Here is a 25942-nt window from a genome sequence, read left to right on the forward strand (position 1 = left end):
CAGGGCTGTGTGACATATAAACGAGGCATTAGGTGACATGAGTAGGACAGGGCTGTGTGACACATATACGAGGCATTAGGTGACATGAGTAGGACAGGGCTGTGTGACACATATATGAAGCATTACGTGACATGAGGACAGGGCTGTGTGACACATATATGAGGCATTAGGTGACATGAGTAGGACAGGGCTGTGTGACACATATATGAGACATTAGGTGACATGAGTAAGACATGGTTGTGTGACATATATACGACACAGGTTACATGAGTAGGACAGGGTTGTGTGACATATATGAGGCATTAGGTGACATGAGTAAGACAGGGTTGTGTGACATATATACGAGGCATTAGGTGACATGAGAAGGACAGGGCTGTGGCATTAGGTTTATACGAGGCATTAGGTAACATGATGAGGACAGGGCTGTGTGACACATATGAGGCATTAGGTGACATGAGTAGGACAGGGCTGTGTGACACATATGAGGCATTAGGTGACATGAGTAGGACAGGGCTGTGTGACACATATGAGGCATTAGGTGACATGAGTAGGACAGGGCTGTGTGACACATATATGAGGCATTAGGGGACATGAGTAGGACAGGGCTGTGTGACACATATATGAGGCATTAGGGGACATGAGTAGGACAGGGCTGTGTGACACATATGAGGCATTAGGTGACATGAGTAGGACAGGGCTGTGTGACATATAAACGAGGCATTAGGTGACATGAGTAGGACAGGGTTGTGTGACACATATGAGGCATTAGGTGACATGAGTAGGACAGGGCTGTGGCATTAGGTTTATACGAGGCATTAGGTAACATGATGAGGACTGGGCTGTGTGACACATATGAGGCATAGGTGACATGAGTAGAACAGGGCTATGTGACAAATATATAGTGCAGTAGGTGACTTGAGCAAGGATTAACCCCTCAGTGCCTGTGACTAAAGAATGAGCTGTCACTTACCTCCAGTTACAGAGCGGCGGCCGTAACCCTTTGTAGCCCTCAGGCTGCTACCGTCTCAGTGTCCCCAGCTGCCCGGTTCGTGAATCCTTCCGGGAGCGCCCAGTCATGCGGGGTTACTATGCCCCGCCCCCTGCGGCTCCATGTGCTACCCAAAGCAGCATGATGGGAGTTGTAGTCATATTTGTAAGATGTGATCTGTATATGCACAACATAAATCCCGCCCCCTGCGGCTCAAGGTGCTTCCCTGAACAGCATGCCGGGAATTGTAGTTTTATATTTACCATGTGATCTTTAAATGCATCAGGCTATGTTACCGCCCCTTCACAAGCACAATGGCTCTGTGGCGCAATGGATAGCGCATTGGACTTCTAGTGAGTGAAGTGATTCAAAGGTTGTGGGTTCGAGTCCCACCAGAGTCGTATTTTACTATGTTTTATAACTTTTGTGTATATGATTAGTTTTACAGATGCTTTATTTCCTTGGTTACACATACATGCTATATAGTCAGTTAGGGTTAATTACACATTGTGTAGTCTGTATATAGGCACACTGCTACTGATGTATATACTGCTGGAGATCATTTTCTTACTAATATATACATGTTGTTTATACATGTGTCACTTCCCTGTAGTCACAGTGTCACAACCTCAAGTAGTCACAGTGTCACAACCTCAATTAGTCACAGTGTCACTTCCCTGTAGTCACAGTAGCACATCCCCTGTAGGGTCACTATGTTACCCTATAAAAACTGCACATATGACTATGGAGCAAGGGTATACTTGCTTATTTTTTGAGACATTCAAACGTTGTGAGTCGTGCTTTTTACACAAGGTGATTGAAAAATAAAATATTTCTTGTCACAGCCCCCTGTAGTCACAATGTCACAACCCCTGTAGGGTCACTGTCACCCTATACAATATAGAGCACTGGACTTCTAGCTGAGTTTCTGAGACACTTCAAATGTAGTGGGCTCAAGTCAAACCAGAGTTGTGCTTTTTGCACAAGGTGATTGATAAATAAAATGTTTCTTGTCACAGTCTCCTGTAGTCACAGTGTCACAACCCAATATAGTCACAGTGGCACCCTATACAAAACAGCACACCTAGAGGGTCACTATGTCAGCCTATTCAGTTGGATATCGCAGGTTTTGTGGCACAATGGATAGTGCATAGGACTTCTTGCTAAGATCTAGAGGCATTCAAAGGTTGTGGGTTTGAATCCCACCAGAGTTGTAGTTTTGGCATAAGGTAATTCATAAATAAAATGTTTCTTGTCACTATGTCACCCTATAAAAAAACAGCACACCTCGCTCTGTAACGTAATTTGATTTCTCGCTGAGTTTCTAATACAAAGTTGGGGCTTCGAGTCACACCAGAATCGTGCTTTTGGCACAAGGTGATTGATAAATAAAATGTTTATTTTCACAGCATCCTGTAGTCACAGTGTCACAACACCATGTAGTCCTGTAGGGTCACTATGTCATCCTATACAAAACTGCACATGTGACGCAATGTATAGCACATTAGACTTCTAGCTGAGTTACTGAGTCATTCAAAGGATTTGGGTTTAAGTCCCACCAGAGTCATGCTTTTGGCAAATAAAATACTTCTTGTCACAGCCTCCTGTAGTCACAATGCCACAACCCTGGTAGGGTCACTATGTCACCCTATACAAATAAGAGCATTGGACTTCTAGCTGAGTTTCTGAGACACTTAAAAGGTAGTGGGTTTAAAAGTAGTACCAGAGTTGTGCTTTTGTCACAAGGTGATTGATAAATAAAATGTTTTTTTGTCACAATCTCCTGTAGTCACAATGTCACTACCCCATGTAGTCACAATGTCACCCTATACAAAACAGCACACCTATAGGGTCAATATGTCAGACCAAACAAAAACATCAACAGTCTGGGCACAATATATAGTGCATTGGACTTTTAGCTATGTTTCTGAGACATTCAAAGGTTGTGGATTCGAGTGCGACCAAAGACATGCTTTTGGCATAAGGTGATTAATAAATACAATGTTTCTTGTCACAGAAGCACAGACCCTGTAGGGTCACTATGTCACCCTATAAAAAACAGCACACCTGGCTCTGTGGCGTAATTTGACTTCTCGCTAAGTTTCTAATACATTCAAAGTTAGGGCTTTGAGTCCCATCAGAATTGTGCTTTTAGCACAAGGTGATTGATAAATAAAAAAGGTGATTGATAAATAAAATGTTTCTTGTCACAGCCTCCTGTAGTCAGTGTCACAACACCATATAGTCCTGTAGGGTCACTATGTCATCCTACTACTAAACAGCACACATGGCTGTGACGGACTCCGGATACCCCGACTGGGTATCTCTGCCAAAAGTGATTCACTTCAACTAGTTGGTGAGGTAGCTCAGTTGGTACATTCGCTGACGATCCAAAAGCCAGTTTAAAAAAAAGAACCAAGGTCACAGGTTGAAATCCCAGCAGGGGCGACTCAGCCCTTCATCCTTCCGAGGTCAATAAATTGAGTACCATTAAATTGTGTAATAATAACAGCTATTGCTGCCGATTTGGTTAAATCTGAGAGTGAGCACTGAAAATGTGCTTTGACTACCACTGGGAGAAAGGCGTTATATAAATATTAGTTATTATTATAAACCCTGTAGCTGTAGAGCTGGAAGGAATATAAGCAAGTAGCTCACCCTAATAACCAGACAAGACCAGTATCACCCTATATATACACAATTGCTATCTGATAAGAGCCTAATCTGATCAAAAGAGCCCTGCCCCCTCCAGACAGGCTGGCGCCTCCATATGACCCATAGGAACATAGAGATCCCCACAATAACTAGGTCTTAATTTTGGGGTGATCTAAATTGAGCGGTGGCCTGGCAAAGGGTACTCAGGAACAGTCCAAGGTGGGGGGGGGTCAAAAACCCAAGGTTCCTGAGTGAGCTCCCCTTTAGTAATCACCCCAACCCATGCTTATCAAAGGTATGGAAAGTCTTTAGAAGAGCGGAGCTCTGGATCAAAGGGCTTCTGGAGAGACCTAGGATAAAGTCCAACGGAAATCTCTAGCAATCCCAGCCAGTGAATAGTTCCATAAGCTTCCGGCTGAGACCTGGCAAGGCGTGAAGGGGGTAAAGTGGGGTAGCAATCAGCTCTTTCAGGGCAAAGTTCAATAACTGCATCAAACAAAGGAGAACTTGTGGAAAACGTAATAATCCAACTGGTGAAGGAATCGTCTTTGCATCCTGGTATCCATAACCGTCAGGACCCCCGATGGCAGAGCAGAGGGGAAAGGGAAGGACCGGCGGCACAGCTTGCCCAGAGTTAGACCACCAGGTCAACCCTCTAGGCTGGTATGGGCCACTGGTCCGTGACAGTGGTGCATTGGACTTCTAGCTAAGTCTTTGAACACATTCCTATAGATAGACGTAGACAGTGAGAAGACTCAACGTGAAACACATTGGATACTTAAACTCCAAACTTGCAACCCAAGGGTCTTAACGAAAATTTAAATCTTGCAGTTTTTATATAGGCAAAATTCTGTACATATTGGGGTTATTGCCATTATTTGTGTATATACAGTATATATGCATATATGGTTTGTTCAAATTGTCACTTTCTGTTTTCTTTCCTAAGACATGGAGAGTCCACAACGTCATTCCAATTACTAAAGGGATATTCACTTCTGGCCAGCAGGAGGAGGCAAAGAGCACCCCAGCAAAGCTGTTAAGTGTCACTTTCCTTACCCATAACCCCCAATCATTCTCTTTGCCTCTGTCAATGGAGGAAGTTAAGTTGGTGTCTGAAGATTTTATTCCTTTTTTGAGAACTTTTCCCTGCAAGCAAGGATTTGGGTTTAGCTGTGTCCACATCAATCTTTTGAGTAAGAGTAGTGGTGGCTTTTAAGCAGTTAGAAAGTGGTTAGGTGGTCCTTGCTTTGTTTTCTAACATATTTGCTGCCCTTGGTATAGAAAGCCAGAGTTGGTGACTCTGTTCTTTCTTTTTCTTTAGGTCTCTGATAGGAGTATGTGTCCTTTCACACCTTGTAAGCTGTCTTCCTGCCTGACACTAGATAGTACTATCTATTTTAATTCTGCATTAATTTCATGGGACATTTGTAATCCTTTATTGAGGATTCTTTGGGGCAGTTTGCAGGCACTATTTGTATGTGTAAGAGACTAAAGGGTTAATGGCGTTCCTTATAGGTTTGGGATGGCTTCTGACCTTATGGCTATATGATTTTTATTTTCAATAAGATCTTATGTGGGGAATGTTTTAAACGGCTACTTCCGTTTTTACTTCAGAGTATAAAATGCAGGCTTTTTACTTATTGCACAGTTTCCTCACGTGGCCTCCTGATTTTCCGCTTCTGATTCTGAGCGGAGCAGTGTCATTCCTATGAGTTTTTCTTTGTTGCGGCTGTGAGATATCGTCTGGCCGACTGGAGAGTCCTTAGTTCGTTCAGTCTCTGAAGGTTACGGTAGGGCACCTCAACTTCTGAGGTGTAGAGGTGTATTTTTTACTTATTTGCCTAGCGTTTTGAAGAAAAAACAAAACAAAACAAAAAACACCTTTTTTTCTTCAAGTGACATTCCTTACTTTTTGGGTACTTTATCAGCTATGGATAATGAACAGGAGTCTGTTGCTTTTGATAAATGCTTGTTATGTTTGGAGGCTCAAATTGTCAAAATGTAAAGATAAGTTACTTGTTTCTGAGCCTAATGTCTCTCAGGAGGATGCTGTTCAGGCAATGCCACAGCTTTCTCCTCAAAGATCCCAAGCCTCAACGGCTTCACAAACAGTGCCCTGCAGTTCCTCTCAGCCTCCTGGAGGAGTGTATTTGCCAATAAATTTTGCTGCACAGATATTTTCTGCGGTATCTGCCGCTTTATCTGCTTTTTCCATGATGGGGAAGCGCAAGAGGAAATCTAAACATTTTTCTGATAATAAGGTGTCTGTCCCACCTGCTGCTGCAAAGGTTGACCTCCCTCATAAGTCTGATGAGGATACCTCGGTAACTTCTGAGGGTGAAAACTCTTCTTAAACTCTGTAATGTTGTGGTGAAAAACTAATAAATTTAATTTACGTTTTACTCCTGTGAAGAAGATTTCGTTTTTTGTTTTTGATTCTTAAGAAATAAACTTCAGATTTAAGCTTGAACACCTTCGGTTACTTCTAAAGGAGTTACTGGCTACTTTGGACGACTGATTCTTCTGTCGCTGTCAACCCTTCCTCTGTGGAAGTGTTTCCTGTTCCAGACCATATGTCGGAGATCATTACACAGGAATGGGATAAGCCAGGGATTCCTTTTTCCCCGTCTCCTGTCTTTAAAAAGATATTTCCTGTTGCTGACTCCATTCGAGACTCATGGCACACGGTGCCTAAAGTAGAAGGGGCTATTTCTACTCTGGCCAAGAGAACCACGATTCCTATAGAGGATAGCTGTTCTTTTAAGGATCCCATGGACAAGAAGCTGGAAACTTATTTAAAGAAAATGTATGTTCATCTGTGTCTACAATGGCAACCTGCAGTTTGTATTGCCACAGTTACAAGTGCATGTAATGATACGTGTTGAATTTCAGAACAGATGATGGAAAAAGTTCTGGTACCTAGTATCCTCATATTGTAGGACTACTCAGCCTCACACCAAACCTTGGATTCACACAGATTTAACTTATAGGAATCCAGTTATGCTCATTGAACTGAGGGTCACTACTGTAGGGTACAGAGTGATAATGGAGCTGTCACGCAACCAGATATTTATGATAGATAGATATCAATAGATAAATATGATAGAGAGGTATCTACAGATAAAAGTAGCAGAGGTTAGAAAAGAGTGTGTATTAAGACAATGTTATTGTACTGAAACATAACCCCAATATGTGTTAGTTGAGGCAGATAACAAAGCCTTGTCCAGAAGTTGTTGTTGATATAATTTCTGTATGAATGGCAGCAGCTGAGGTGTTAAATACAGTTTGATATGGTTATACTGGGATATGTAGATAGTAGATGATATGGCAGACCTTTGTAATAATAAGCAAAAGAGTCACTTAGGGAAGCAGTATTTCAAATAGCAAGAGTAACAGTGTCAAGTAGTATCCGGCAATAGTAAGTAATGAGTATGGCTGACAAGGTAATTATACAGATGAGGGTAGCAAAACAGTCATATAAGGTAACGGTAGTTAGATAGCAAGCATAGGTGTCATGCAGTTATCCGGTAGAGGTAATTCAATTATACAGACCAAATCCTTGTAGTATTGCAGGGACAGCGTGTCAGCAGTTGCTGGTTAGTCCGTTACCCTTATAGGAGAGAGAGAGCGCGGTACACGTGCTGGGAGAACGCTGAGATGCCGGGTGTGACGTCACACACACCCGGAGTTGCGGAAAGGAGAAACTCAAGCTGTATCTTTGGTTCCGGTATGGCTGAAGTTAGCTGTTTGAGGTAAACCGGCACAGAGGAGCTGAGGACAGCAGGACTCAGCAGAGTATAAGAAGTTCAGGTAAGAAATTCCACTAAACAGAGGAATAGGGCTAGGTTTCTTAGGCAGGAGTCACTAGAACAACTGAATCAAATTACCAAGCAGGGAGTATAGAGAGGAGGGGCCTTAAATAGGGTAAGAGGAGTGAGATTTAAAGTGACAGACTTGATATGCTAAAATCCCTGACATGCAGCATCTTATTGTTGTGATGCTTTGTCCGAATTGATTTTAGAGGAGACCCCATTAGAGGAGATCCAAGATAGGATTAAGGCTCTCAAACTAGCCAATTCCTTGATCTCTGATGCTAACATGCAAGTCATTAGACTGGGAGCCAAGATGTGTGGCTTCACTGTCCTAGCCCGCAGCACTCTGTGGCTAAAATCTTGGTCAGCTGATGTTACCTCCAAGTCCAAGCTCCTGTCGCTACCTTATAAAGGTTAAGACCCTGTTTGGTCCTGGTCTGGCGGAGATAATTTCTGAAATTACGGGCGGAAAGGGGTCCTTTCTACCACAAGACAAGAAGAATAGACCTAAGGGACGTCAGAATTCTAATTTTCGTTCCATTCGTAACTTCAAAGGATTAAAAGGCTTCTTCTCCCTCCTCCAAGCCGGAGCAGTCAAAGTCCTCTTGGAGATCCAATCAGACTTGGAATAAGGGGAAGCAATCAAAGAAGCCTCCATCTGAGGCTGTCAGCATGAAGGGTCTGCCCCCGGTCCAGGATTGGATCAAGTGGGGGGCAGACTTTCCTTGTTTCGACAAGCGTGGATATGCGATGCCCCAGACCCTTGGGCTGTGGATATAGTGTCTCAGGGTTACAAAATAGAATTCAAGATTCATCCTCCCAGGGGCAGATTCCTCCTCTCAAGGTTATCTGTGGCACAGGTAAAAAGAGAGGCATTCTTAAGCTGCATTCAGGAGTCAGGACCTTTCCTCCCTGGGAGTGATTGTTCCATTTCCAGTAAGGGAACTGGGTCTAGGATTCTATTCAAATCTGTTTGTGGTTCCCAAAAAAAAGGGAACTTTTTGACCCATTTTAGACCTAAAATGTCTAAATAAATTTCTCTGGGTACCGTCCTTTAAAATGGAAACCATTCATTTCATTCTGCCTTTGGTCCAAGAGGGTCAGTTCATGACGACCATAGACCTGAAGGACTTGTATCTTCATGTTCCCATCCACAGGGATCATCACCAGCTCCTGAGATTTCGCTTTTCTAGACAAGCACTTTAAATTTGTTGCTCTTCCGTTTGGCCTTGCCACAGCTCCCAGAATTGCCACAGCTCCCAGAATTTTCACAAAGGTTCTGGGGGCTCTCTTGGCAGTTGTCAGGTCTCAGGGAATTGCGGTGGCACCTTACCTGGACAACATATAAGTTTAGGCGCATCTTTTCAACTAGCAAACTCTCATACAGAGATCTTGTTGTCTTTTCTACATTCCCACAGATGGACAACTGGGAAGTGGATTTTCTGAGAAGACAGATCTTTCATCCAGGGGAATGGGCTCTCCATCCGGAGGTGTCCTCCATGTTAAACCTCAAGTGGGGGGTGCCAGAGTTGAATTTGATGGTGTCTCATAAGAAAGCCAAGCTTCCAAGGTACGGTTCAAGGTCAAGAGATCCTCAGGCTGAGATAGATGCTCTGGCGGTTCCATGGGATTTCTGTCTTGCGCTCCTTCCACGCGTCATTGCTCATATCAAACAGGAGAGAGCATCTGTTATTCTAATATCTCCTGCATGGCCTTGCAGGATCTGCTTGGCAGACCTAGTAAGGATGTCATCTCTTCCTTCTTGGAGGTTACCTCTGAGGAAGGACCTTCTAACTCAGGGTCCTTTCCTCCATCCAAATCTCGTTTCTCTGAAGCTGACTGCATGGAGATTGAACGCTTAGTTCTGGCTAATCGTGGTAATCGTCAGTCATTGATACAATGCTTCAGACTCACACGCCTGTTACTCGTAAAATAGACCACAAGGTATGGCGCAAATACCTATATTGGTGTGAATCGAAGGGCTTCTCTTGGAGTAGGAAGGTCTGGAGAAAGGGTGTCAGTCGGCTCTCTGAAAGGTCAGATTCTGCATTATCTCTTCTTTTACATGAGCATCTGGTGGATGTGCCAGATGTTCAATCTTTTTGTCAGGCCCTGGTCAGAATCAGGCCTTTGTTTAAACCTGTTGCTCCTCCTTGGAGCCTTAACCTAGTTATTAGAGTTTTGCAACAGGCTTCATTTGAGCCTATGCATTCTGTAGATATTAGGTTGTTATCTTGGAAAGTATTGTTTCTTATTGCTACTTCTTCTGCTCGCAGAGTTTCTGAACTCTCAGCTCTGCAGTGCGTTTCACCTTACCTTATTTTTCATGCGGATAAGGCGGTCCTTACTACTAAATTGGGGTTTCTGTCACTCCGCGCCACTCTAGCCGCGGTTGTGGGTTCGAGTCCCACCAGAGTCATGCTTTTGGCATAAGGCGATTCATAAATAAAATGTTTTGTGTCACAGTAGCGCAGCCCCTGTAGGGTCACTATGTCACCCTATAAAAAACAGCATACCTGGCTCTCTGGCGTAATTTCACTTCTTGCTGAGTTTCTAATACATTTAAAGTTAGAGCTTCGAGTCACACCAGAATCATGCTTTTGGCACCAGGTGATTGATAAATAAAATGTTTCTAGTCACAGCATCCTGTAGTCACAGTGTCACAAACACCATGTAATCCTGTAGGGTCACTATGTCAGCTGATTCTAAACAGCACACATGGTACAATGTATAGCGCATTGGACTTCTAGCTGTGTTTCTGAGACATTTGAAGGATTTTGGTTTGAGTCCCACCAGAATCATGCTTTTGGCACAAGGTGATTGATAAATAAAATGTTTCTTGTCACAGCCTCCCATAGTCACAATGTCACAACCACTATAGGGTCACTATGTCACCCTATACAATATAGAGCATTGGACTTCTATCTGAGTTTCTGAGTCACTTCAAAGGTAGTGGGTTTGAGTTGAACCGGAGTTGTGGTTTTTGCACAAGGTGATTGATAAATAAAATGTTTCTTGTCAGTCTCCTGTAGTCACAGTGTCACAACCTCATGTAGTCATTATACACCGTATACAAAACAACACGCCATGAGGATCACTATGTCAGCATATTCTTGGAAACTACAGTAGGCTCTGTGGCGCAATGGATAGCGCATTGGATTTCTAGCTATGTTTCTGAGACATTAAAAGGTTGTGGGTTCGAGTCCCACCAGAGTCGTGCTTTTGGCATAAGGTGATTCATAAACAAAACTGTTCTTGTCACTGTAGCACAGCCCCTATAGGTTCACTATGTCACTCTATAAAAAAACAGCACACCTGGCTCTGTGGCATAATTTGACTTCTTGCTGAGTCATTACTTGTTCCCTCTATGCTGGAATAAAATTGAATCTTTGAATTGAATCCACAGTGCTGCTGGTCTTCTATTTTTATATTGATTTCTGGGGTTGCAGGCCCCTGCAGCGTGCACGTGAGTAAAGAAGGAAAGTGCTGGGCAGTGTGATTGACTGTCTATAGTCACAGTGTCACCACACCATGTAGTCCTGTAGGGTCACTATGTCATCCTCTACAAAACAGCACACGTGGCGCAATGTATAGCGCATGGAATTCTAGCTTAGTTTCTAAATCATTCAAAGGATTTGGGTTTGACTCCCACCAGAGTCATGCTTATAGCAAATAAAATAATTCTTGTCACAGCCTCCAATAGTCACAATGTCACAACCCCTGTAGGGTCACTGTGTTACCCTATACAATATAGAGCATTAGACTTCTAGCTGAGTTTCTGAGACACTTCAAAGGTAGTGGGTTCGAGTCTAACCAGAGTTGTGCATTTTGCAAAAGGTGATTGATAAATAAAATGTTTCGTGTCACAGCCTCCTGTAGTCACAGTGTCACAACCTCATGTAGTCACAATGGCACCCTATACAAAATAGCACACCTAGAGGGTCACTATGACAGCCTATATAGATAAAAGTCAACATTTTCTGCGTGCAATAAATAGTGCATTGGACGTCTAGCTAAGTTTTTGAGACATTCAAAGGTTGTGGGTTTGAGTCCCCCCAGAGTCATGCTTTTGGCATAAGGCGATTCATAAATAAAATGTTTTGTGTCACAGTAGCGCAGCCCCTGTAGGGTCACTATGTCACCCTATAAAAAACAGCACACCTGGCTCTCTGGCGTAATTTCACTTCTTGCTGAGTTTCTAATACATTTAAAGTTAGGGCTTCGAGTCCCACCAGAATCGTGCTTTTGGCACCAGGTGATTGATAAATAAAATGTTTCTTGTCACAACACTATGTAGTCCTGTAGGGTTACTATGTCAGACTATTCTGGACAGCACACGTGGCACAATGTATAGCGCATTGGACTACTAGCTGTGTTTCTGAGACATTCAAAGGAGTTTGGTTTGAGTCCCACCAGAGTCATGCTTTTGGCAAATAAAATACTTCTTGTCACAGCCTCCCATAGTCACAATGTCACAACCCCTGTAGGATCACTATGTCACCCTATACAATATAGAGCATTGGACTTCTATCTGAGTTTCTGAGACACTTCAAAGGTAGTGGGTTCGAGTTGAACCGGAGTTGTGGTTTTTGCACAAGGTGATTGATAAATAAAATGTTTCTTGTCAGTCTCCTGTAGTCAGTGTCACAACCTCATGTAGTCACTATAGCACCCTATACAAAACAACAAGCCATGAGGATCACTATGTCAGCATATTCCAGGGAATTGCAGTAGGCTCTGTGGCGCAATGGATAGCGCATTGGATTTCTAGCTATGTTTTTGAGACATTCAAAGGTTGTGGGTTTGAGTCCCACCAGAGTCGTGCTTTTGGCATAAGGTGATTCATAAACAAAAATGTTCTTGTTACTGTAGCACAGCCCCTATAGGTTCACTATGTCACTCTATAAAAAACAGTACACCTGGCTCTGTGGCATAATTTGACTTCTTGCTGAGTCATTACTTGTTCCCTCTATGCTGGAATAAAATTGAATCTTTGAATTGAATCCACAGTGCTGCTGGTCTTCTATTTTTATATTGATTTCTGGGGTTGCAGGCCCCTGCAGCGTGCACGTGAGTAAAGAAGGAAAGTGCTGGACAGTGTGATTGACTGTCTATAGTCACAGTGTCACCACACCATGTAGTCCTGTAGGGTCACTATGTCATTCTCTACAAAACAGCACACGTGGCGCAATGTATAGCGCATGGAATTCTAGCTTAGTTTCTAAATCATTCAAAGGATTTGGGTTTGACTCCCACCAGAGTCATGCTTATAGCAAATAAAATAATTCTTGTCACAGCCTCCCATAGTCACAATGTCACAACCCCTGTAGGGTCACTGTGCTACCCTATACAATATAGAGCATTGGACTTCTAGCTGAGTTTCTGAGACACTTCAAAGGTAGTGGGTTCGAGTCTAACCAGAGTTGTGCATTTTGCAAAAGGTGATTGATAAATAAAATATTTCTTGTCACAACACTATGTAGTCCTGTAGGGTCACTATGTCAGCCTATTCTGGACAGCACATGTGGCACAATGTATAGCGCATTGGACTACTAGCTGTGTTTCTGAGACATTCAATGGATTTTGGTTTGAGTCCCACCAGAGTCATGCTTTTGGCAAATAAAATACTTTTTGTCACAGCCTCCCATAGTCACAATGTCACAACCCCTGTAGGGTCACTATGTCACCCTATACAATATAGAGCACTGGATGTCTAGCTGAGTTTCTGAGATACTTTAAAGGTAGTGGGTTTGAGTCAAACCAGTGTTGTGCTTTTTGCACAAGGTGATTGATAAATAAAATGTTTCGTGTCACAGCCTCCTGTAGTCACAATGTCACAACCTCATGTAGTCACAATGGCACCCTATACAAAATAGCACACCTACAGGGTCACTATGACAGCCTATATAGATAAATGTCAACATGCTCTGCGTGCAATAAATAGTGCATTGGATGTCTAGCTACATTTTTAGAACATTCAAAGGTTGTGGGTTCGAGTCCCCCCAGAGTCATGCTTTTGGCATAAGGCGATTCATAAATAAAATGTTTTGTGTCACAGTAGCGCAGCCCCTGTAGGGTCGCTATGTCACCCTATAAAAAACAGCACACCTGGCTCTCTGGCGTAATTTCACTTCTTGCTGAGTTTCTAATACATTTAAAGTTAGAGCTTCGAGTCCCACCAGAATCGTGCTTTTGGCACCAGGTGATTGATAAATAAAATGTTTCTGGTCACAGCCTCCCATAGTCACAATGTCACAACCACTATAGGGTCACTATGTCACCCTATACAATATAGAGCATTGGACTTCTATCTGAGTTTCTGAGTCACTTCAAAGGTAGTGGGTTTGAGTTGAACCGGAGTTGTGGTTTTTGCACAAGGTGATTGATAAATAAAATGTTTCTTGTCACAGTCTCCTGTAGTCACAGTGTCACAACCTCATGTAGTCATTATACACCCTATACAAAACTACACGCTATGAGGATCACTATGTCAGCATATTCTGGAAAATAGTATTAGGCTCTGTGGCGCAATGGATAGCGCATTGGACTTCTAGCTATGTTTCTGAGACATTCAAAGGTTGTGGGTTCAAGTCCCACCAGAGTCGTGCTTTTGGCATAAGGTGATTCATAAACAAAAATGTTCTTGTCACTGTAGCACAGCCCCTATAGGTTCACTATGTCACTCTATAAAAAAACAGCACACCTGGCTCTGTGGCATAATTTGACTTCTTGCTGAGTCATTACTTGTTCCCTCTATGCTGGAATAAAATTGAATCTTTGAATTGAATCCACAGTGCTGCTGGTCTTCTATTTTTATATTGATTTCTGGGGTTGCAGGCCCCTGCAGCGTGCACGTGAGTAAAGAAGGAAAGTGCTGGACAGTGTGATTGACTGTCTATAGTCACAGTTTCACCACACCATGTAGTCCTGTAGGGTCACTATGTCATCCTCTACAAAACAGCACACGTGGCGCAATGTATAGCGCATGGAATTCTAGCTTAGTTTCTAAATCATTCAAAGGATTTTGGTTTCAGTCCCACCAGAGTCATGCTTATAGCAAATAAAATAATTCTTGTCACAGCCTCCCATCCCATAGTCACAATGTCACAACCCCTGTAGGGTCCCTATGTTTCCCTATACAACATAGAGCATTAGACTTCTAGCTGAGTTTCTGAGACACTTCAAAGGTAGTGGGTTCGAGTCTAACCAGAGTTGTGCATTTTGCAAAAGGTGATTGATAAATAAAATGTTTCTTGTCACAGTCTCCTGTAGTTACAGTGTCACAACCCCATGTAGTCACAATGGCACCTTATTCAAAATAGCACACCTAGAGAGTCACTATGACAGCCTATATAGATAAATGTCAACATGCTCTGCGTGCAATAAATAGTGCATTGGACTTCTAGCTATGTTTTTGAGACATTCAAAGGTTGTGTGTTTGAGTCCCACCAGAGTCGTGCTTTTGGCATAAGGCGATTCATAAATAAAATGTTTTGTGTCACAGTAGCGCAGCCCCTGTAGGGTCACTATGTCACCCTATAAAAAACAGCACACCTGGCTCTCTCGCGTAATTTAACTTCTCGCTGAGTTTCTAATACATTTAAACTTAGGGCTTCGAGTCCCACCAGAATAGTGCTTTTGGCACCAGGTGATTGATAAATAAAATGTTTCTTGTCACAGCATCCTGTAGTCACAGTATCACAACACTATGTAGTCCTGTAGGGTCACTATGTCACTATATTCTAAACAGCACAAATGGCACAATGTATAGCGCATTGGACTTGTAGCTGTGTTTCTGAGACATTCAAATGATTTTGGTTTGAGTCCCACCAGAGTCATGCTTTGGTCAAATAAAATATTTATTGTCCCAGCCTCCTGTAGTCACAATGCCACAACCTCTATAAGGTCATTATGTCACCTTATACAAAATAGAGCACTGGACTTCTAGCTGAGTTTCTGAGACACTTTAAATGTAGTGAGTTTGAGTTGAACCAGAGTTGTGCTTTTTGCACAAGGTGATTGATAAATAAAATGTTTCTTGTCATAGTCTCCTGTAGCAAATGTATAAACCTCAGCGCTGGGGTTAGACCCACAAAGCAGCTGTGTATATATAAGGAATCCCTTACTCCTTAGTATGCAAATAGTAGAACAGATTAACTACACTGACTGCAGGCAAGTAGTAGGACACAGCTGCGCTATCACACAGATAGCTGAATGTGTGCAGTAATTAGAATGGGTTAAAATAATTTAGTTAGATTTAATATATTGATTAAATTTCATAAAAATAACAAATAACATAAATTAAAACTTCAAATATGAAGAAACATCGATAAGATTCTAACAATGCATAACAGTTAATGACATTTCATAGTTGTAAAACAAAATAAAAATCACAGCAAACAAAAAATGCAGCAAATAAAAGCAAGCGTATGACTAAAACACCCCATGAAAAATGTCTCTCAATACGCTAGAAAGTCTTTTGAGCATATAGAGTCTTTCAAGCAAATTAGCAAAGTGTGGGTGCTGTTAAAGCGAATTTTCTTCAAGCAAGCTTCAATCAGGTCGGTAGCGAAAGCAGCACAAAGCTAAATGGTTTGGGCGAGAAGAAGGATAGAGACATCCTTTTAAACAGCAAGTACAGTTAGTTGGCAAGATGTACACTTTTACTTACACCGGGTGCCGATGATTAGTCTCCAAGGGTTCTTTCGAAAAACCACTCGTCTCTCAGGCGCCTCCTATCCAATCAGGGAGGATTATCCGTCAGTGTAATCGAGCTCCAGGAACTCTCACGCCGCCAGACTTGTGGGGCTACGGAAGCCCAAGAGGGACACAGTATAGAGCAACACGTTTCGGCTTTGCACAGCCTTTCTCAAGCTCGATACCGATGTGTTCATAGTTAGTATATTTATAAGCTTCTCTTAAAGTGATAGTTCCAAAAATTATGATACTATTGGCTATACATATAAGGGACACCAACAGTATAGTACAAGTGCAAATGTTTACAACAATTTCAATACAATTCATAAATAGTTAAAAAAAGAATATTTGGGTATAGTGCAAAATAGCATAAATACTTCAATCTATGCAATAAATTTTAACTGGATAGAAGCTGGTAAAAATAGCGATTTCAATCGTTGGTGCTATTTCTAATGTTGGGGGTTCTTTTATATCCTAATACTACATATCCTTGTATTACAGGGATAGATATTTTAGTTAGTGAAGGGCAAAACAGAATCTTTAGGAATTCCTGATGAATATTTTGTTTCCAGAGACTTACAGAAAGTGAATGATAAACTTATACCAACACTATATATATCTAGGGGCTCATATAGTTTTTGATAACTCTGTTGGCAATAGATTAATAAATTAATAAATTAATAGATGACCTAAAGATCTAATACCAAATAATAACACAGGACTGAGTGTTTCGTATATACATATAAGTTATAATTAGGGGATATTATTAAAATTTATAAAATTTATAGAAAGAGGAGTTTATATCCGTTATGGTTGATGTTTGTAGACTACAAACATCAACCATAACGGATATAAACTCCTCTTTCTATAAATTTTAATAATATCCCCTAATTATAACTTATATGTATATACGAAACACTCAGTCCGATTGAAATCGCTATTTTTACCAGCTTCTATCCAGTTAAAATTTATTGCATAGATCAAAGTATTTATGCTATTTTGCACTATACCCAAATATTCTTTTTTTTAACTATTTATTTATTGCATTTTAATTTTGTGTTTAATACTCGGATTGTTTTTTTAACTATTTATGAATTGTATTGAAATTGTTGTAAACATTTGCACTTGTACTATACTGTTGGTGTCCCTTATATGTATAGCCAATAGTATCGTAATTTTTGAAACTATCACTTTAAGAGAAGCTTATAAATATACTAACTGTGAACACATCAGTATCGAGCTTGAGAAAGGCTGTGCAAAGCCGAAATGCGTTGCTCTGTACTGTGTCCCTCTTGGGCTTCCGTAGCCCCACAAGTCTGACGGCGTGAGAGTTCTTGGAGATCGATTACACTGACGGATAATCCTCCCTGATTGGTTAGGAGGCGCCTGAGAGACGAGCGGTTTTTCGAAAGAACCCTTGGAGACTAATCATTGGCACCCAGTGTAAGTAAAAGTGTACACCTTGCCAGCTGTACTTTCTTGCTGTTTAAAAGGATGTCTCTATCCTTCTTCTCGCCCAAACCATTTAGCTTTGTGCTGCTTTCGCTACCGACCTGATTGAAGCTTGCTTGAAGAAAATCCGCTTTAACAGCACCCACGCTTTGCTAATTTGCTTGAAAGACTCTATATGCTCAAAAGACTTTCTAGCGTATTGAGAGACATTTTTCATGGGGTGTTTTAGTCATACGCTTGCTGTTATTTGCTGCATTTTTTGTTTGCTGTGATTTTTATTTTGTTTTACAACTATGAAATGTCATTAACTGTTATGCATTGTTAGAATCTTATCGATGTTTCTTCATATATGCAGTTTTAATTTATGTTATTTGTTATTTTTATGAAATTTAATCAATATATTAAATCTAACTAAATTATTTTAACCCATTCTAGTTACTGCACACATTCAGCTATCTGTGTGATAGCGCAGCTGTGTCCTACTACTTGCCTGCAGTCTGTGTAGTTAATCTGTTCTACTATTTGCATAGTCTCCTGTAGTCACAGTTTCACAACCCCATTTAGTCACAATGGCACTCTATATAAAAAAGCACGCCTGTAGAGTCACTATGTCAGCTTATACACCAAAGACTACAGGATCTGTGGCACAATGGATAGCGCATTGGATTTTTAGCTAAATCTCTGAGACATTAAAAGGTTGTTGGTTCAAGTCCCTCCAGAGTCGTGCTTTTCGCATAAGGCGATTCATAAATAAAATGTTTCTTGTCACAGTAGCACAGCCCCTGTAGTAAAATACTTCTTGACACAACCCCTGTAGGGTCACTATATCATCCTATACTAAATAGAGCATTAGACTTCTATCTGAGTTTCTGAGACACTTCAAAGGTAGTGGGTTCGAGTTGAACCAGAGTTGTGGTTTTTACACAAGGTGACTGATAAATAAAATGTTTCTTGTCACAGCCTCATGTAGTCACAGTGGCACCCTATACACAATAGCACACCTAGAAGGTCACTATGACAGTCTATTCAAACAAATATCAACAGGCTTTGTGGCGCAATGGATAGCGCATTGGACTTCTAGCTAAGTTTCTGAGACATTCAAAGGTTGGGGGTTTGAGTCCCTCCACAGTTGTGCTTTTGGCATAAGGCGATTCATAAACAAAACTGTTCTTGTCACTGTAGCACAGCCCATATAGGTTCACTATGTCACTCTATTAAAAAACAGCACACCTGGCTCTGTGGCATAATTTGACTGCTCGCTGAGTCATTACTTCTTCCATCTATGCTGGAATAAAAATTGAATCCACAGTGCTGTTGGTCTTCTATTTTTATATTGATTTCTGGGATTGCAGCCCAGTGCACGTGAGTAAAGAAGGAAAGTGGGTTTGAGTCGAACCAGAGTTGTGCTTTTTGCATAAGATGGTTGATAAATAAAAGGTTTCTTGTCACAGTCTCCTGTAGTCACAGTGTCACAACCCCATGTAGTTACAATGGCACCCTATACAAAATAGCAACCTAGAGGGTCACTATGACAGCTTATTTAAACATCTATCAACAGGATCAGTGGCGCAATTGATAGCGCACTGGACTTTTAGCTAAGTTTCGGAGTTATCTTACACATACATCAAAAGGTGCTAGTGACGCCAGGGGCGGAGTGATACCATACCGGTACAAGGCTACGGTTGTTGAGAGGTTTGGCTTCTGCCTTCCATCTTGATTTGTTAACTCTGGATTGTTATACTTTGTTTGTTGGTCTTTAGAGCCCTTAAAGATTGGTGTTCATTAAAGGGCCACTGTAAGTAAATATTTTCTATGCCTGTTACTAACTAACTACCCCAAATACGCTTTTTATCAATAGGATTTCATTAACATATCTCTACCGTATATCAGAAATCTTGTCTGCAAATTTAATTGTTTTCCAAACCCACTTCGTGGGTATCCTTTGCTCTGTACCAATCCGTTTACAATACCTAGGTTTCAAAATGGCGCTTTAAACACAAAGTTATTGGTTTAAGTATTTTGAACATGCAGTGCTGAAAATAGTGGGCAGGATAACGTGACATCATCGGCGAATAAAAGATATAACTTTTAGAACGTTATGAAACTTTGTTTTGGGGAAAATATAGGTCAGTAGGTTTTAATTAATGTTTATTAACTTTAATATGTTAGTTGTTTAGCTTAAAAATTATAACAGAACGTAATCCTTTAAGCATTTGTGATGGTTTTATATATTTTAAATAAATTATCTTTATACTATTGCCAGTGTGAGATACTGTTTGTCTAGCAGTATAAATTAGGTGTGCGCATTACATGAGCTTGCATTAGCTCCACCAAATGTGATTAATCATTTGTCCTTATCCACAAATGTTTATAGTTGCCTGACAGAATTACACTATATTTTGTCTTCTTTCCTTTGAGGAATACATTGAAGAGTACGGTCTCAGGAGATCCCTACAGGAACGGATATATCCTTCCACTATTGAATGAACTTTGAGTCTCTTGTCAGTTAGGGCTTCAAGTCCCACCGGAATCGTGCTTTTTGCACAAGGTGATTGATAAATAAAACATTTCTTGTCACAGCCTCTGTAGGGTCACTATGTCACCCTCTACAAAACAGCACACTTGCCTCTGTAGCACAATGGATGGCGCATTGGACTTCTAGTTGAGTTCTGAGACATTCATTGGTAGTGGGTTTGGGTTGCACCAGAATCGTGCTTTTGCACAAGGTGATTCATAAATATGTTTCTTGTCACAGTCTACTGTATCAGTGTCACAACCCCAATAGTCACAGTGGCACCCTATACAAAACAAGACACCTGTAGGGTCACTATGTCATCCTATACAAAACAGAACACGTGGCTCATTGTCACAGCCTCTGTAGGGTCATTATGTCACCCTTTACCAAACAGCACACCTGGCTTTGTAGCCCAATGGATAGGTCATTAGACTTTTAGGTGAGCTCTGAGACATTCAATGGTAGTGGGTTCAAATTGCACCAGAAACGGATAGGTCATTGGACTTTTTACGTGAGCTCTGAGACATTCAATGGTAGTGGGTTCAAATTGCACCAGAAACGTGCTTTTTGAACAAGGTAATTGATAAGTAAAATGTTTCTTCTCACAGACACCTGTAGTCACAATTTCACAACCCCTATAGTCACAGTGGCATCCTATATAAAACAGGACACCTGTAGGTTCACTATGTCAGCCTAGACAAAAAAATCGTCAATAGACTCTGTGGCTCACTCCATTTCTAGCTGAGTCACTGAGGCATTCAAAGGTTGTGGGTTTGAGTCCCACCAAAGTTGTGCTTTTGGCACAAGGTGATTGATAAATGTGTCTTGTCACAGCTCCTGTTGGGTCACCATGTCCCCCTATACAAAACAGAAATGGATAGCGCATTGGACATCTTGCTAAGTGTTTGAGATATTCAAAGGCTGCAGGTTTGAGACCCACCAGAGTCATGCTTTTAGCACAAGGTGATTGATAAATAAAATGTTTCTTGTCAAAGTCTCCTGTAGTCACAGTGTCACATCCTCTGTAGAGTCACTATTTCAACCTCTACAAAATAGCACACCTGGCACTGTGGCGCCCCGGAGCCATTTGATAGCAGGGTTTTTAGCAGAGGAAGCTCCATTGGCGCTCTTATTCTCTGACCATCTTTTGCGCCCTGTGTGTCTGTATATGCTACGGTCAGTACATCTAGTAGAGGAGGAGTTTAAAATACTTTCTCTGTGGCCCGGACTTGGTGCGCTTTGTCAGTATGTTAACAGCCTCTTTTCTGCTTGTTTAGGTTGTTTTCTTATGGCCACGTTAGGTGCTTCAAGAGTATGACATAACGTTATATACTCGGTAGCCTTTACGCTAACTATATAATGTGTTACAGGATTTATGGGAATCAAGTTTGCCTTTATGTTTCAGGCAATTCCTAAGATGTTTTATGTATAGCCATATACACATATTCTTCTGCAGTTTGCTTTCGTCCTAATAGGTTTAATTGTTAACCTATGTTGTTGAATGAACATTTAGTTAATTTTTTATTCATTCTTTTCCATATTGAGGATGATTGATACTATTCAGGCTCGTAGCCGGTAACTCGCAAGATTTACCATAAAGTATGGAGTAAATACTTTTTCTAGTATGAATCTAGGGGTTTTCTCTTGGAGAGGGTTCCTGGCATTCTGCCCCTTCTTCAGGAGAGCTTGAAAAAGGGCTTATCAGTCGGTACTCTGTAAGGCCAGATCTCTGTCCTTTTGATTCTTTTGCATAAACGTCTGGCTGTCCTTCCAGATTCTTTTGTCCGGCCTTAGTCAGAATCAGGCTGTGTTTCAATCAGTTGCTCCACCTTTGAGCCATAATCTTGTTTTTAGATTTCTACTACAGACTCCATTTGAGCCTATGCTCTCTGTTTATATTAAGGTTTTGTTTCTTTTACTGGTAGGGTCTCAGAGCTTTCGGCTTAACAATGAGACCCTCCTTACCTTATTCTAATGCGGATGAAGCAATCCTTTGTACCTAATTGGGTTTTCTTCCTAAGGTGGTGTCAGACCGCAATATCAATCAGGACATTGTTGTTTCTTTGTTTTCTCCTAATTCTTCTTCTCAGAAGGAAGGTCTTTTGCAAACCCTGAATGTTGTGCGTGCTTTGAATTTCTATCTGTAGACAACTAGAGAGTTTTCTAGTAAGCGTAAAGGCCAGTGTGGTGACATAGCTTACTGAACCCAGCTGTTATTAAATTCCCTTCCCCCAGGTACACCTTTCTCTCTGAACTAGGTGTTTAATTAAAGACACTCCCATTAGCCTTGACTGGCATGTGATAAACCAAACCCTTTTGAAATGAGAATAAAATTCGGAAACACTCTATTTTTCTCTCTTCCTTCTTCCATCTCCTGATGAAAATGGCTGATATTGGACAATGCAAGCAAGCGCACATTAAATAATTTGGCTAAGTATATTCCTGGGATTATTTTAGCAGTGTTGCACAAATTAGGGTTGTGGTAGAGCTGCCCTCTGTTAATTATTTGGACTGTTTTGCTGTAAAATAGATGTGTGTATATATATCTGTAAATATTTATCTTATTATTAACATATATTGATTCCTAATGAATTCTTTGGAAACAATGGAGACTCTTTCAGTGTTTATTTCACTTAACTTAATTGTAATGGTTAAGTAGGTTTTTACATAGAATGATATATTTAGTGGTTTAAATTTAAAAATCTAGATATACATTTTTTAATAACCCGAGCCAGAAGGCCTCTACTTTTTCTTGTCCTTTTGGTTGGATTATGAGACAGCTGGACATCAGTCTCCTAAAAGGATTACAGATCATTCCACTAGGGCTGTCTCTTCTTTCTGGGCCTTTAGATGAGGCTTCTGTGGAACAAATCTGCAAGGCCGCCACTTGGTCCTCGTTGCATACTTTTTCAAAAGTTCTAAAAAAATCGATGTTTTTGCCTCAGTTGAGGTTTATTTTGGGAAGAAAGTTCTTCGAGTGGAGGTGCCTTTTGTTTGGGTCTGCCTGTCTTGTTCTCCCTCCCTTAGCTTGGGTATTGGTTCCCTCTTGTAATTAGAATGGATTTGTGAAACCCCTCCAATGCCATTCATGGAGAGTCCACGACTGCCCTTAATTTTATTTAAGACAGCTTTTTTGGTATAAACCTCAGGCACCGCTATACCCTATGGGTCCTCTTCTCTTTCCATGATTTCTTGGCTGAATGACTGCGGATTGTGGGAAGTGGGACGATACTTGAAGCTTTGCTGGGGTGTTCTTTACCTCCACCTTGTGGCCAGGAGTTGAATTCCCACTAGTAATTAGAATGGATTTGTGGACTCTCCATGCCAGGAAAGAAATCAATTTATCAGGTAAGCATAAATTTTGTTTTCCAATTTACTTTGATCATCAAATATGCTTTGATCTCTTGGTATTCTTTGTTGAAAGCTAAACATAGGTAGGCTCATATGCTAATTTCTTGAAGGCCACCTCTTATCTCAGTGTATTTTGACAGTTTTTAACAGCGAAACCGCGCTAGTTCATATGTGTCATATAGATAACAGTGTGCTCACTCCTGTGGAGTTATGAGAGGGCACTGATTGGCCAAAATGCAGCTTGCAGAGGCTTAGATACAAGGTTATCACAGAGGCAAAAACAGAATTTATGCTTACCTGATAAATTACTTTCTCTTACGGTGTATCCAGTCCACGGTTTCATCCTTACTTGTGGGATATTCTCAATCCCTACAGGAAGTGGCAAAGAGAGCACACAGCAAAGCTGTCCATATAGCTCCCCTCAGGCTCCGCCCCCCCAGTCATTCGCCCGACGGTTAGGAGAAAAAGGAGAACCATAGGGTGCAGTGGTGACTGTAGTTATTTGTAAAAATTAAATTTGAATCTGACCGAATTATCAGGGCGGGCCGTGGACTGGATACACCGTAAGAGAAAGTAATTTATCAGGTAAGCATAAATTCTGTTTTCTCTTACTTGGTGTATCCAGTCCACGGTTTCATCCTTACTTGTGGGATACCAATACCAAAGCTTTAGGACACGGATGAAGGGAGGGAACAAGTCAGGTAACCTAAACGGAAGGCACCACTGCTTGCAAAACCTTTCTCCCAAAAATAGAAGCAAAAGTATTGAATTTGTAAAATTTGGCGAATGTATGCAGTGAAGACCAAGTCGCTTCCTTACAAATCTGTTCAACAGAAGCCTCATTCTTGAAAGCCCATGTGGAAGCCACAGCTATGGTGGAATGAGCTGTAATTCGTTCAGGAGGCTGCTGTCCAGCAGTCTCATAAGCCAATCGGATGATGCTTTTCAGCCAGAAGGAAAGAGAGGTAGCAGTCGCTTTCTGACCTTTCCTCTTACCAGAATAGACAACAAACAAGGATGATGTTTGTCTGAAATCTTTAGTTGCTTTTAAATAGAATTTTAAAGCAGGAACCACGTCAAGATTGTGTAAAAGTCGTTCCTTCTTAGAAACTGGATTAGGACACAGAGAAGGAACAATGATTTCCTGATTAATATTCTTATTAGAAACCACCTTTGGAAGGAAACCAGGTTTGGTACGCAAAACAACCTTATCTGCATGGAACATCAGATAGGGTGAATTACACTGCAAAGCAGACAATTCAGAAACTCTTCGAGCAGAAGAAATGGCTACTAAAAACAAAACTTTCCAAGATAATAACTTAATATCTATGGAATGCAAAGGTTCAAACGGAACCCCTTGAAGAACTGAAAGAACTAAATTTAGACTCCATGGAGGAGCCATTGGCTTGTAAACAATCTTGATTCTAACTAGGGCCTGTGCAAACACCTGAACGTCTGGTACAGCTGCCAGATGCTTATGTAACAGGATAGACAGAGCAGATATCTGTCCCTTTAAGGAACTAGCTGACAGACCTTTCTCCAATTCTTCTTGGAGAAAAGACAATATCCTTGGAATCCTAACCTTACTCCACGAGTAACCCTTGGATTCACACCAACAAAGATATTTTCGCCATATCTTATGGTAAATTTTCCTGGTGACAGGCTTTCTGGCCTGTATCAGAGTATCTATAACTGATTCAGAGAAACCACGCTTAGCTAGGATTAAGCGTTTAATCTCCAAGCAGTCAGTTGCAGAGAAACTAGATTTGGATGCTTGAAAGGACCTTGAATTAGAAGATCCTGCCTTGATGGCAGTTTCCATGGTGGGACCGATGACATGGCCACTAGGTCTGCATACCAAGTCCTGTGTGGCCACGCAGGTGCTATCAAAATTACCGAAGCCTTCTCCTGTTTGATTCTGGCTACTAGCCGAGGGAGAAGAGGAAACGGTGGAAAGACATAAGCTAGACTGAATGACCAAGGCGCTGTTAATGCATCTATCAATGCCGCCTTGGGATCCCTGGATCTGGATCCGTAAAGGGGAAATTTGGTGTTCTGACGGGACGCCATCAGATCCAATTCTGGAATGCCCCATAGCTGGGTCAGCTGAGCAAAAACCTCTGGGTGGAGTTTCCACTCCCCCGGATGGAAAGTCTGACGACTTAGAAAATCCGCCTCCCAGTTGTCTACCCCTGGGATGTGAATTGCAGATAGATGGCAGGAGTGATCCTCCGCCCATTTGATGATCTTGGATACTTCCTTCATCGCTAGGGAACTCTTTGTTCCTCCCTGATGATTGATGTACGCTACAGTAGTGATGTTGTCCGACTGAAATCTGATGAATTTGGCCTCCGCTAGCTGAGGCCACGCCTGGAGCGTATTGAATATCGCTCTCAGTTCCAAAATGTTTATCGGGAGAAGAGATTCTTCCCGAGACCATAGACCCTGAGCTTTCAGGGAGTCCCAGACCGC

The 25942-nt window shown here is 41.4% G+C and overlaps 1 protein-coding gene and 4 non-coding genes across 5 annotated transcripts in view; 4 read left to right on the forward strand and 1 right to left on the reverse strand.

Moving 5' to 3' along the window:
• Window positions 1-1076, reverse strand: part of SLC27A4 (solute carrier family 27 member 4) — a 119683-nt gene extending 118607 nt beyond the window's left edge. The window contains exon 1 of the mRNA XM_053695848.1: window positions 971-1076. The gene's annotated coding sequence lies outside the window, so the exon portion shown is untranslated. The remainder of the gene's footprint in view (window positions 1-970) is intronic.
• A 228-nt stretch (window positions 1077-1304) lies between these two features.
• Window positions 1305-1389, forward strand: TRNAR-UCU (transfer RNA arginine (anticodon UCU)). Its single transcript is given in 2 exon segments — window positions 1305-1341; window positions 1354-1389. It is a non-coding gene; the product is annotated as a tRNA-Arg (tRNA).
• A 9194-nt stretch (window positions 1390-10583) lies between these two features.
• Window positions 10584-10672, forward strand: TRNAR-UCU (transfer RNA arginine (anticodon UCU)). The gene is given in 2 exon segments: window positions 10584-10620; window positions 10637-10672. It is a non-coding gene; the product is annotated as a tRNA-Arg (tRNA).
• Window positions 10673-12188: 1516 nt separating this feature from the next.
• TRNAR-UCU (transfer RNA arginine (anticodon UCU)) lies at window positions 12189-12277 on the forward strand. Its single transcript is given in 2 exon segments — window positions 12189-12225; window positions 12242-12277. It is a non-coding gene; the product is annotated as a tRNA-Arg (tRNA).
• A 1694-nt stretch (window positions 12278-13971) lies between these two features.
• Window positions 13972-14060, forward strand: TRNAR-UCU (transfer RNA arginine (anticodon UCU)). The gene is given in 2 exon segments: window positions 13972-14008; window positions 14025-14060. It is a non-coding gene; the product is annotated as a tRNA-Arg (tRNA).
• The last annotated feature ends 11882 nt before the right edge of the window (window positions 14061-25942 follow it).

The sequence above is a fragment of the Bombina bombina genome, chromosome 12, assembly GCF_027579735.1.
Source record: "Bombina bombina isolate aBomBom1 chromosome 12, aBomBom1.pri, whole genome shotgun sequence".
Lineage (NCBI taxonomy): Eukaryota > Metazoa > Chordata > Amphibia > Anura > Bombinatoridae > Bombina > Bombina bombina.